The 12,759-nt window shown below is 40.6% G+C and overlaps 1 long non-coding RNA gene across 3 annotated transcripts; it reads right to left on the bottom strand.

Moving 5' to 3' along the window:
- Positions 1-1,008: 1,008 nt before the first annotated feature.
- On the bottom strand, positions 1,009-7,038 carry LOC148315576 (uncharacterized). Of its 3 annotated transcripts, XR_015840794.1 has the most exons (7): positions 6,824-7,038; positions 6,044-6,163; positions 5,272-5,435; positions 4,741-4,929; positions 2,371-2,466; positions 1,159-1,311; positions 1,009-1,051 (listed from the first exon to the last, which is right to left on the bottom strand). It is a non-coding gene; the product is annotated as an uncharacterized LOC148315576 (long non-coding RNA). The 3 variants fall into 3 exon arrangements; XR_015840795.1 differs by lacking the exons at positions 1,009-1,051; positions 1,159-1,311 and adding an exon at positions 1,361-1,375 and having other exon boundaries at positions 6,824-7,019; XR_015840796.1 differs by lacking the exons at positions 1,009-1,051; positions 1,159-1,311; positions 2,371-2,466 and adding an exon at positions 3,786-3,800 and having other exon boundaries at positions 6,824-7,007.
- Between the last annotated feature and the right edge of the window lie 5,721 nt (positions 7,039-12,759).

The raw sequence follows: 12,759 nt of genomic DNA, 5'->3' as shown, positions 1-12,759 counted from the left end.
TATGCACACTCCCTGGTTTTGCTACCTTCCCGGGTACCACATACACACTGCTTAGTTTCTCTGCCTTCGTGGGTACCACATACATATTGCTTGGTTTCTCTGCCTTCCTGGGTACGACATACACACTGCCTGGTTTTGCTACCTTCCTGGGTACCAGTCACACAAACGTCAGACGACTCAGCACATACCGACTGTCTCAGCACTACACACTTTCACTCCAAGGCAGTGCTGTGAACCAACTTACTGACAAGAGGTAGTATTTAGAATTTTAAAAAGTGCTTGAAAGGTTTTGTTCATGTAAAACCAACAGATTATGACATTATTATTATTATTTAAATCAGTATTAAACAGCATCAGCATAGGTTAAAGATATTATACAGACTATATACGATAAAAAAATACTAAACCACCCTTGCTTTTCCGTCATTTCTTGTATAAGTTAACACACAGATGTATAACATTTGTTTATACAAATATAACGATTAAAAAGTAGCTGATTAGAGTTTTAATTTTGTATTCATTAATCTGTAATAAAAATGGACATATTTTGGTTAATAAAATTAACAAGAAATAAAAGTAAAGGGTGTTCTAATACTTTTTTCAAGATTGTCCTAACATACATTTAATGTTTACAGTATATGTCTTCGGAAGAAGCGCAGCATTAGATTTTTTTTTTTGTTCTCTCTCTTTGACTTCTGAATTTGAATTTCTGTCACAGATGTGCTTGAATTCTATTTTGGATGATTTGTGTTAAACTGCACAAATATTTGAAGAGCCATAGAATTCAAGAATCACACCAGTGCTGCTACTCCTCCGAACGGGTGAACGCCCTTGATTAACAACCTGCGTTGAGGTGGCTTTTGAGATTCGTGGTGTGGGAGAAAAATCTCTGAAGGCATTCTTAGACTTCAAGAGAGGGTCCACAATTTTCAAAGATTCACTTCCGTCTGAATCAGAGGCCTCACTTGTATCCGGAATATATTCATCTCCACTGTCATCTGAGTTGGAGTAATAATGCTTATCCATTCCAAAGTCAGCCTGTTTTTTTAATCTAAAAAACAACAACAACAACGAAATATAAAGGATAGAAGGCAGGAGACCAATAAAATATATGCAATTTGCTTGTAAGATTCCCTGAAATCTATATGGGTTGTTTACCTGTATACTTTTGGTCCTCCTGAGCCTTGGGATAGTAATATGGTCTGGGTCTGAGGCACAAAGTTCAGGGGCAGGATTTGACAATGATTCGTCAGAATCTGTGTCGTTATTCCAAGGAAGATTCAGCCCATATTTTTTGTCCAAGGGAGGAGACTGGGTTGCATCAGAGTCCAAGAGAAAATTGAGAACCCATTAAATACTTAATCCCCAGAGGAATCTGCACAGAAAAAGGTCTTAATTCTATTTGAAAAAAAAAAAAACTAAAATATTGATGAATGATATTATGACAAAATAATGTAATAACAAAATTAGAATGATTTTAGGAAATTATTTGCAAAACCAAAACATTGTGGTACGATAATAATGCATATAATTATTCTACGCAGCTATATTTAACAAAAACACTTAATTGACCGTAACAAAAAGCTCCCGGGAGGAAAACTACATTAAATGTTTTTTTAACAGGGCAGTGAAAATATTGGAAAATAAAAAAAATAATGAATAAAATAATATGAAAAAAGAATTCAATGTGTATCGATGGACCCATATGAAATACTTATATCGCTATGTACTTATCAGCCATATCGCCCAGCCCAATATGTAACTGCAACTTCAAAACCTCGGGCCATAACAGGATTGTAACATGGAATGCATATCTTCATTCCTAAATTTGTAGATCCCGAGGAGGCTGCTCAATGGTCCTGGTAATGTAAACCTCAACCAATTCGGTCACAGCCAATGTTCTCCATCCTTGTTAAGAAGTTTTGAAATGATTTAATAGATATACTATTGCAAACTATACCAGAATTTTATACATTTTAAACTTTTGATCACAATTTTACCTATTTTCTAAAAATCTGAAGAATCCACATGCCAAATCACCTGCTGTGGACACATAGGTTCTGTTCTGACAGATAATTCAGTTACAGGTTGTGTACTTAAAGCCAATAAGAGGGCAATGCAGCAGTCGACAGCCTGACGAAAGCTTAAGTCTCCCAATGAGAGAACTGTAGTGGCTGGTAGGTTCTTAGATTGTAACATAGTAAAGACATACACTACGCATAACTGTATATCATATGATGATGAGGGAAAATATTATTAGCTACGATTTATGTCCAGATATATTAGAAAACTTGTCCAACCAGCACAGGTCTATCTAACTGTAATTTTAACATCTCAAGACACGACAGGATGACCACATGATACGCATACCTCCTTTTCAGAGTCTGTCAAACCTTGAGAAGGCTGCTTCGATGTTCTGGTGGCATCAACCTCAGCCGATTCAGTCATTGTCGGTTGTCCTCCATCCTAATGAACAAGTTGAATATTAATTTAATGAATTAAAAAAAAGAAAATGGATCAGAATTTTACACATTTTAACGAACAAGTTCACGAATGAAACAAAACCAATTACTTTAGCGCATGACAATTAATCTTCAGTAGAGATATGTTGTGACTGATATTTCAGTCACAGGTTGTCTTTTGAACGCCACCAGGGCCGCAATGGAGCACAGGACAGCCAAAAGTCTTCTTGTCGGACAGCTGTAGTGGCTGGTAGGTTCTAAGATTATAACATAGTAAAGGCACATACAACTCCTAACTGTATTTCATATGATAATGAAGGAAAAGATGATTAGCTATGATTTATGTCAACAATAAAAATGGCTCTACGGGGTCCCCACGAACGCAAACCTGACAGTTGGGTGTCAGATGGCCAACATACCTGACTCGCAATTCAACTCAACTGGACCCCACAACACAAGAAAAAGCTGAGTGAGCCTCAAACCAGACATACACATTCACTGACAAATATCCTGTGACACCAGATATATTAGAAGTCTTGTCTAATCAGCACACGTCTATCTAACTGCAATTTTAACATCTCGAGACACGACAGGATGAGCACACGATACGCATACCTCCATTTCTGAGTCTGTAAAGCCTGGAGGAGGCTGCTTCGATGTTTTAGTAGCATCATAAATTTATTGAATTAATTATATTTGAGGTTGGATTAGATTTTTACACATTTTAAGCCTTAGCCACCCAAAACAAAACATAAGCTCATGAATGAAATAAAACTAATTAATTTCGCCCATGCCAATTAATCTTCTGTAGACACGTGTTGTGACCAGTGTTGTTTTTGGCAGGCATTTTAGATTTTGTCCAAGTCATTTGGACAAAGTGCTGATTTGTTTACATCACATTTAGTCATCCCAATTCGTTATAGTTTTAGTCCAGTTTTAGTCAACGAAAACTAAAAAAAGGGTTTTAGTCCAGTTTTAATCGACGGAAACGCAAAAAAAGTTTTACCCTAGTTTTCGTCAATTTATTCACAAAGGTTTTAGTCCAAGCGGCACGGTGGCCCAACTGGTTAGCATGATGGCCTCACAATATTGAGGTCGTAGGTACGATTCTGGCTCCGGCCTTCCTGCGTGGGTTTCCTCTGGGTAATCCGGTTTCCTCCCATATTCTTAAAACATGCATGGCAAGTTGCTTGGACACTCTAATTGCCCCGAGGCATGAGTGTGAGCGTGGATGGTTGTTCGTCTATGCATGTCCTGCGATTGGCTGGACACCAATTCAGGGTGTACCTCGCCTACTGCCGAAGACAGCTGGGATAGGCTCCAACACCCCCCGCGACCCTAGTGAGGAGAAGCGGTTCAGATAACGGATGGATGGATGGATGGATGGGTTTAAGTCCATTTGAGTTAAAACAAGGCATTCAAGGTTTCCACCCAATAACAAAGACTTTTGGATGGACTACTAAGGATTCTTCATTACAAACAGAAAAAAGTGGCAACAGTGGAATCAATACTCACTGCTCCAAAATAAGCAGAGAAGCAAAACATTTTGTTGGGCAACTGTTGTGGCTTTATTTCACTAAAAGCAACATAAAATAATTTATGAACCACATGCTAACAATTTTGTCTAGTCAACGAAAAAAATTCATGTACATCACGTCATGTTTTCGTCATAAAAGAACCTCGTATAGCTTGTCATCGTCATTAAAAAAGGGGCGTTAACGAAGTATTTTCGTCATAGTCATCAGTGACGAAAACAACACTGGTTGTGACTGATATTTCAGTCCCAGGTTGTCTCCTGAACACCACCAATTGGGCAAGGGCGCGCAGGAAAGCCTGGGGTCTTCTATTTTTACAGTATAGAAAGGCTAAATATCAAATTGAAACAGTGTTTTATATCATGAATATACAGGGTTGGTGCTGGTTCTGGTAGGGAAACCACAACATAAAGATGTCCTTAATTAGTCCCACAATGGGGATATTTGCAATATGGCATATGATGGCCTAACAGGGCCACCGCCCAGAAAGGAGTAACGCAGAACTTTGTAATACTGTCACTCCCTGACCAGTTCGTTGTTCCTGCAGAGCCAAACTTTGACTCAGACCCACAAATTTGAATTACAGATAGTGGACAATGGAGAACTCCCCCAGTCAGTCATCATGTTCAACTTCCATAGAAACTTCACATACATTTATTAGATTGCCAAACTAATTGGAAACTACATCACCAGAACACCACAAGTGGGCTCTGTTATTGTACTTAAAGATGCATCTTACAAACCTGTGTTCTCCAAGGCCAGCTGGTCCATAGTCTTAAGTTATTTCTTCGCCAACATCAATGTCTCGGAGCGCAAACAGACAGAGGTGTGGTCTGTCCTCTGTTGTCATCTTCTTCATTTTACAGTTGGGGTGCATGTGGTCATCATTAACCAGTCTTCCCAGACTGCCATCTTCTTGAGCTGCATCAACACTTAAAATAGATTAAAAAAAAAAAAAACAATTATTCAATCAATGTCAGAAATTAATCTTTGAGACAATCTTGTGTACACAAAACATAAAAATAGGAAATCCACAATTTTTAAATCTAAATCAAATCATACAAGAAATTTCTATTGGAATCAGACCCTATTAACAGCTTGTCTTTGAGACTTCATGATCTATATTTTCATTTGTACAGATTCAACGCATGAATAAAAGTAATTATACATTTTTGCTTAGAGAATGATTTTTCCCCTAACACTTATGGGATGAGTATGTGTTTATTTTTTTAAATAAAAACAAAAATAAGATAACATCTCAATCTTTGCCTCACCTCCAAGTTTTTTCTTGCCGGCGGAAGTCAAACAAAAAGACAGTGCCTCTTCCATCCATCTTCCTGCGTTGAGATTCATCAGAATCTATCAATTTTCCTCTGTACTCCATAATAAAGAATAAAGTCGTCTTTCCTGAAAGGGGCCTTGGTAAATACTCCTTGACCTAGTTAACAGGGAAATCAAGTTAGCTTCGTCATATTTTTAAGCACACAAATAAGGAGTCATCATATTCATTTGGGCCACTATACTAATGTAGGGTGGTTTGAAACATTGCTTCTTGTGAGGGATAGAGCAGAGCCCTTCTTTATGATTTTAAAGGAACAGACCAGCCAAAATTCATTTTCCAGCATTGCATTAGCCAGTATGTATTAGGACTGAAAGTACAAATGTCAATTGCACCTGGTTACGTAAAAAAAAAAACTTTAAGATTATTTAGTTTCAAAACAATGACATACACTGTACACAGTCATATTGGATCGCGTCACGTGATCTCTGTGACGTATTACGTGCTTTACACTAGACTATCAATATCGGACTTGTTCACCGGTCTATTGTGGTATAAAAATGCCGGAGGGCGTCATCAAGTACAGCCTTAATTTAGATAGAACTCCTACCATCAGGTTTCACACTCACTGAAATAACTTGAAACTGACAAAAGTGGCAAAAGAAAAGGTCAAGACACTCTTAATGTAAAATAACCACTTAAAAAACGATGTCAGCTTGGTTATCAGAAAACAATAATATATCTTAGCAAAAGCGTTAACATCATACCTTTAAATTAGTTTATATACTTCGCTTCTAACTCTGCAGTCTTGTCCAGACCCTTGACTGCATGTTCAATAGTATCCTGCTTTGGGGACTTCCTGCATCTCAGGGAAGGCATTGTTTATTCTATAAAGAAAAAAGACAGTATTGTGTTGAGAATTATTAATACTATGGGCTAAATGGAGTTTTAACAATATCAGTGTAAGAAAAATAAATTATAAATTAAAAAAATATCAATTCCTCCATCCCAATTAACGATTTCAACCATAATAGTTTATATTGAAGTTTAAACAACAGACACAGACAGATTTATGCAGTGTGACTACAAAAATCTTACCAAAATTGCATTCACAGTAACCTTTGCTTTAAGAATCATGTAATTAACCAGTGAACATCGTGTCTTACACAAAAATTAATGACAGAAATTATCATGGTACTTGCATTCTGTGGTTCTATAACAAAAGTGCAAGCTGTTAGCTCCGCAAAGCTAACGCAACAAGCTAGCGTCCCTCGTGCTCACATTCAATGCAAACCTGACCACCGGATGACAATACGCGTCGGTTTAGTTCTTTAAATGAGTAAAAGCACCATGACGTTTTATAATTATTCAATGCTTAACTGGAGCTCGTCAATTATGTCGATGTAGGAGCACATGTTTGCTAGGCCAGTGTTGTAGGCCCACATCCATGGTGCTACTTTGTATAGTGTTTTCCACACAACTATCTCTAACTATGAACAAATGCACTCGACGCATGTTTTGAAAAAAACCCAACGAAAAACACTTACCTCTCCGTTTCAACAGCAGTTCGAACTTCGAAGTGGTGATATTCTCCAGCGTTAAGCACCTGCTCGAACTGCGAATAGGTCAAATTCAACAGCGTCTTTTTTCTGTCTTAATAAGGACGCGATGAGAGGAGGAGCGCTTGCCTTTTCGTCAGCACGCCCCGCGCGGGTGGTGCTGATTTATCACTCTCTATCTGTGCCCGCCCGCCGGCACGTCGATAGAAAAATAATATTCCTTCAAACATTACTTTCATCTTCTTAACGTTTTGTAGTGAATTTAACAGGTTCACCACTTTTTTCAAATACACCAATGGAAAACAGGTCTTAATTGAGGAAACATACAAAGAGCGTCTCACAAACACCTTATGATGAGCAATGTAATTTGATCACGTTTTTTGTCACTGCCTGGACGTTGGGTTCACTGGCCTGGTGGCAGTGGCTTGTAGACACTGTCACTGAGTGGGAACGGATCTCAAGGTGGGTCAAACTAACCCAAGCAGTGGATCGGTCCGTTTTTTAAATTTATTAATTTTTTTATTTTATGTATTTATTTATTATTTAATACAAGGGCTTCGGCTCACTACCAGTGGGCGGGACCAAAGAATTTGGGTTTCCTTTGAGCTAGGAGGCAGTCAAAGGCAGTCCAATCCCCGGCAACATAAAGCGCCTAGCTCTGGGGACATGGAATGTCATTTCTCTGGTAGGGAATGAACCCGAGCTGGTGTGTGACTAGACCAGTGGTTCTCAATTATTTCCTGTCATGCCCCCCCTACCAAGAAGAAAACAATTCGCACCCCCCCACCACAATTTTCTTTTACATTTCGTACTAATGTACATGTTCTTTGCATATTAATGTTAGATTGTCAATAAAATATCTTACCTTAACAAAGCTAAATTGATAAAAATAAAATATCATTTTGAGAACGACTATTGTGAGGATCTCGAAACTCAGTACTCTGTGGTGCTAATATTGATGAGATGATAAATATGTTGAAGCCACAGAACAAAAAGATTAGATATTGTTTGGAAATTAATGACGTACATAAAGGAATATCAGCCTTGATTGGAGTACATTACTGCATTTAAATTTTTAATAAAAATGAAACAATTATTGATGTTATGACCACTATGAAGAATTTAAAAAACAATATATAGGGATAATTATAGTTTTCATTTTGTTATGTGTAGTCTGTTCATGTTGCATTATTTTTATGACAAAGACGATGGTTAATCGTAGGTTTGTTGCCCAAATGTACCATTACAACCTGATTAATGTTGAGAATGACGAACTCAAACTGGACACTGAAACGTAAAAACACATGGACTTCTTGCCCCTGTCCTCACACGTGCACACACACACACACCATACACGAAGATCCGGGAGGTAAGGACGGCTGTCCTACAGGATGCGGATGGAAGAACAACTGCAGCGGAACAATGCCAGGGATGTCTGGAGGGGCCTGAAGACCATCTCAGGCCACGGACAAGCAGGTAAGACCCAGAAGGGGGGGGGGGGGCTTCAGTGGGCAAATGAGTTGAACCTATTTTTCAATAGGTTTGATCAAATGTCTGACCCCGCTCAGGCTTCCCTGATGCAGCCCCCACCCACCCCTCCTGCCACTGCGAACAAGACCCTCTCTCCCCCTCTCTCGCCCCTCTCTCTCTCCACAGGCTCCAGTTCCCAGCCTCATCAGACAACCACCACTTCCTCCTGCTCAGCCTTGTTCCTCACAACATCTCAGGTGAAGAACCAGCTGAGGAAGATGAAGGCGAGGAAGGCGGCAGGCCCAGATGGGACCAGCTCCCAGCTCCTCAAATCCTGCGCAGACCAGCTGTGTGGAATCGTCCAGCACATGTTCAACCTGAGCTTGAAGCTGGGCAGAGTCCCCCAGCTGTGGAAAACATCCTGCCTGGTTCCGGTTCCAAAGACACCCCATCCGAAGGAGCTCAACAACTTCAGACCAGTGGCGCTGACGTCTCATCTGATGAAGACCCTGGAGAGACTGGTCCTCGTCCATCTGCGCCCCCTGGTCAGCTCCTCAATGGACCCACTCCAATTTGCATACCAGCCTGGCATCAATGTGGATGATGCCATCATCTACCTGCTCCACACTTCACTCTTCCACCTGGAGAAGGCGGGGGGCACGGTGAGGATCATGTTCTTTGATTTCTCAAGTGCTTTCAACACCATCCAGCCCGCCTTATTGGGAGACAAGCTGGAGCAGGCGGGAGTGGCCCACCACCTCATCACATGGATTCACAACTACCTCACAAACCGGCCACAGTACGTGAGAACACAGGACTGTGTGTCTGACGTGCTCCTCTGCAGCACGGGAGCGCCGCAGGGAACTGTGCTGGCTCCCTTCCTGTTCACCCTCTACACCTCGGACTACAAATACAATTCCACAACCTGTCACCTGCAGAAGTTCTCTGATGACTCTGCGATTGTCGGCCTCATCACTGACGATGACGATCGGGAGTACAGAGGGGTTACGCAGGGGTTCGTGGACTGGTGTCAGCAGAACCGCCTCCAAATCAACGCTGGGAAATCCAAAGAGCTGGTGGTGGATTTCCGCAAGCGTCGGCACTCTCCACCTGCACCAGTGAATATCCAGGGAACAGACGTTGAGAGGGTCTCAACTTACAAGTACCTGGGTGTTCATCTGAACAATAAACTGGACTGGAGCGACAACACAGACGCTCTCTATAGGAAGGGTCAGAGCAGACTCTTCCTACTCAGGCGGCTGAGGTCCTTTGGCGTTCGGGGAACACTCCTCAGGAACTTCTATGACTCGGTGGTTTCATCAGTCATCTTCTATGGAGTGGTCTCCTGGGCAGGAGGCATCTCGGGCCGAGACAAAAAGAGACTGGACAAACTGGTGAGGAGGGCCAGCTCTGTCCTGGGCTGCTCCCTGGACTCTGTGGACTCAGTGGGGGGCAGAAGGATGACGGCAAAACTGTCATCAATGCTGGACAAACCAGCCCACCCATTCAATGACACTCTGAGAACACTTTACAGCTCCTTCAGTGACAGACTTTTACACCCTCGCTGTACCAAAGAGAGATTTCGCCGCTCCTTCCTGCCAACTGCTGTCAGACTTTTTAACAAGAACATTGGGTCAGGCCTACAAACGGGAGGGCATTAGTGCAATTGTGCAGTCCTAGGATGCAATATTAACTACTACTGTACTTTCAGCCAAGGGTGTACTTAAATATTGACCAATGATGTATTTTGTTTACCATTACAGTATTCTTATTACAATACTTCTATCACTGTAGTATTTCTACCACTGCAGGATGTTCACTATTACAGTACTTTTATCATTGCAGTACTTTTATCATTGCAGTATTTTTCTATCATTGCGGTACTTTTACTATTACAGTACTTTTACCATTGCAGTACTTTTACCATTGCAGTACTTTCATCATTGCAGTATTTTTCTATCGTTGCAGTACTTTTACTATTACAGTACTTTTACCATTGCAGTATTTTCTATCATGCAGTACTTTTCTATCATTTCAGTACTCTTACCATTACAGTACTTTTATCATTGGAATATTTTTATGATTGCAGTATTTTCAATCATTCAGTAGTTTTTATCATTACAGCGTTTCCCCCTCCGTATAATGGACAAACATTAGGAGTGTTTCCTTACACTTAGATACGTTTATACTGTGTATATTTGCATGCTTTTTCTGAATGTCTGCTGCTAATGTTATACATTAACGGCTACATTACGCCGCCGACTCTGTGTGATCTATATCTTTGCTGCTGTAACACCTCAAATTTCCCCATTGTGGGACTAATAAAGGACATCTTATCTTATCTTATCTTATCTTATCTCTCCTACAACGAGGCAAGGGCCTCCACCAAGTCACCCCAGGGACAAGTTTTATTCCCTGATGGTCATCAAATTATGAGGATCTCATTCTACGCCGGAAGGGAGGAGGGGAATTTTTCCCTAATGTGAGGTTTTCGCTCCTCCACTGATGATCACACTGTTGTATGATTTCATTATGATGATCTGTCTTAAAGCCGTAAGGACATGATTTTTAAATCCACAACAGGGGGGAAATGTAAGATGGGCTGAGGATAGGTAATCAGTTTGTTTATTCATAATCATGTTTTTATACACTCATTAATGTTGAACACACACAGAGACACTTACTTGTTATTTTAACACACACACACACAGACACCGTATCCTGAAGATGTGTTTAGTTAAACTGACCTTGGGTTATGATTTTCTGCCTGCTGGAGTCCCTGGTGATTAGTTATTGATGCTTTAGTTAAACTGACCTTTATACCGTGAGTTATTGATGTTTTCTGTCTCTTGGTGATTAGTTGTTGATGCTTTTCTGTCTTCTGGTGATTAGTTATTGATGAGTTAGTTTCAATAAAAAGGCAGAACGGAGGGTGAGAGTCAGAGGGTGTGCGGGATTGAACTGGCAAGACGGCTGTTTCACCTCCTGGCTCCCTCTCCCATTCTGAATGGCACAAAACGAAAACTTTAGTAAGTTATTTCAGTCTAAAAAAGGCGTCAGGGCATTTTTAAACCGGACAGTAAGTCGCCACTGTCTTGGTTCCTTTTTGTGCCTTGACCCATACCGGAATTATTGAAAGGATGCAGTCCTATTTACAGGCCCCAGTGACACCCCAGGTTTCTGTTGTTTGTACGAGGGCGCTTAATAGGTACTGCTATTCACAATCGTCTTAGGCTGTTTCTTTGCAGAAGTTTATGGACAATGTGTAGTGCTGTAGGATGCAGTCTAGAGCATTCTTGACATTGAAGCTTTTGTTTCCAGCAACTGCTAATGCGACCGTGCATCAAACATGCAAAACACAGACCCTTGCTCCTCAAGAAGTCAATCTTATCCTTGTGATGCTTTCTCCTAAATTCCTTACCAATTGTGAGACTGTGTTGCTCTCCATTACAATTAGCACATGGTTTGGCAATAGCATCCACTGAAACAGGTTCTGCCTTTGGCGTGGTGGTTTTGTTGTTTTCCATCTTGGCGGGCACAATGACTGTTGTGAAGACGTTCTTTGATTTTGTTGTTTCTGTGTGTTGTGATTTTGTTTTCTGTTTTATAGAAATCTTTCGTGCTTGTCAACAAAATCCTTAAACTTCACTCTTCTATTTGTTCTTTCTTGGAGATTGCAGGCAAATTTTCTCCAAGATTCTATAAGTCTGTATGGAAGTTTGTTTGCCAATGCCTTTATATTAGCCATGTTGTCCAAGTCCTCCATGTAATTAACATCTGCCATTATGTTCGAACAGCCCATAAGGAATAATGTGAAAGACTGAAGTGCAACACCATCTTCAGACTTGATTGTTGGCCAATCCATGGCTTCCTTTAAATATGCTTCTGCTATCATGAAGTCATCACCATAAAACTCCTTCAAGATTTGTTTTGCTTTGGTATATCCTGTCAGAGGTTCCATATGGATGCAGCTCTTCACCAACTCATGTGGTTGTTCACTAGTATACTGCAGCTAAAATTGAAGATGATCACGGTTATCACTTGTACGGCCTTCAATCCCATGTTCAATGGCACCTATACAGGTTTTATAATGCAGAGGGTCGCCTGTAAAACGTAGGAATGGAAAGTTCGGGAAGAAGCGATGCTTTTTGACTCTTTGCTAAGTATTCTGCGACACTGGCTTGCTGTGAGATTGCGTGGCAAAGGCCATCAAGCACATGTCCCTGTTGTTCTCTACTTTCTGTCTGATGTGGAAATCTAGCCATTGGAATAGTCGAAGTGGGAGCATTTCAGGTCAACACTGCTTGTTGCTCTGATAGGCTGTGATGGTAATTGAATGTTTTTCCTTGTTTAAATTGTAACACACTCATCAGGAATGTGGATACCATCCTCCTGGGTATTTTCATATCTTCTCAAGACATCCAATTTAGCATCAGACTCAGGGAGTGCCGTTT

The sequence above is a fragment of the Idiotropiscis lumnitzeri genome, unplaced genomic scaffold, assembly GCF_059441095.1.
Source record: "Idiotropiscis lumnitzeri isolate Australia: NSW breed Sydney's pygmy pipehorse unplaced genomic scaffold, RoL_Ilum_1.0 HiC_scaffold_92, whole genome shotgun sequence".
Classification (NCBI taxonomy): domain Eukaryota; kingdom Metazoa; phylum Chordata; class Actinopteri; order Syngnathiformes; family Syngnathidae; genus Idiotropiscis; species Idiotropiscis lumnitzeri.
Note: the sequence above shows the minus strand (reverse complement) of the source record. Positions and strands in the feature narration are given on the sequence as shown.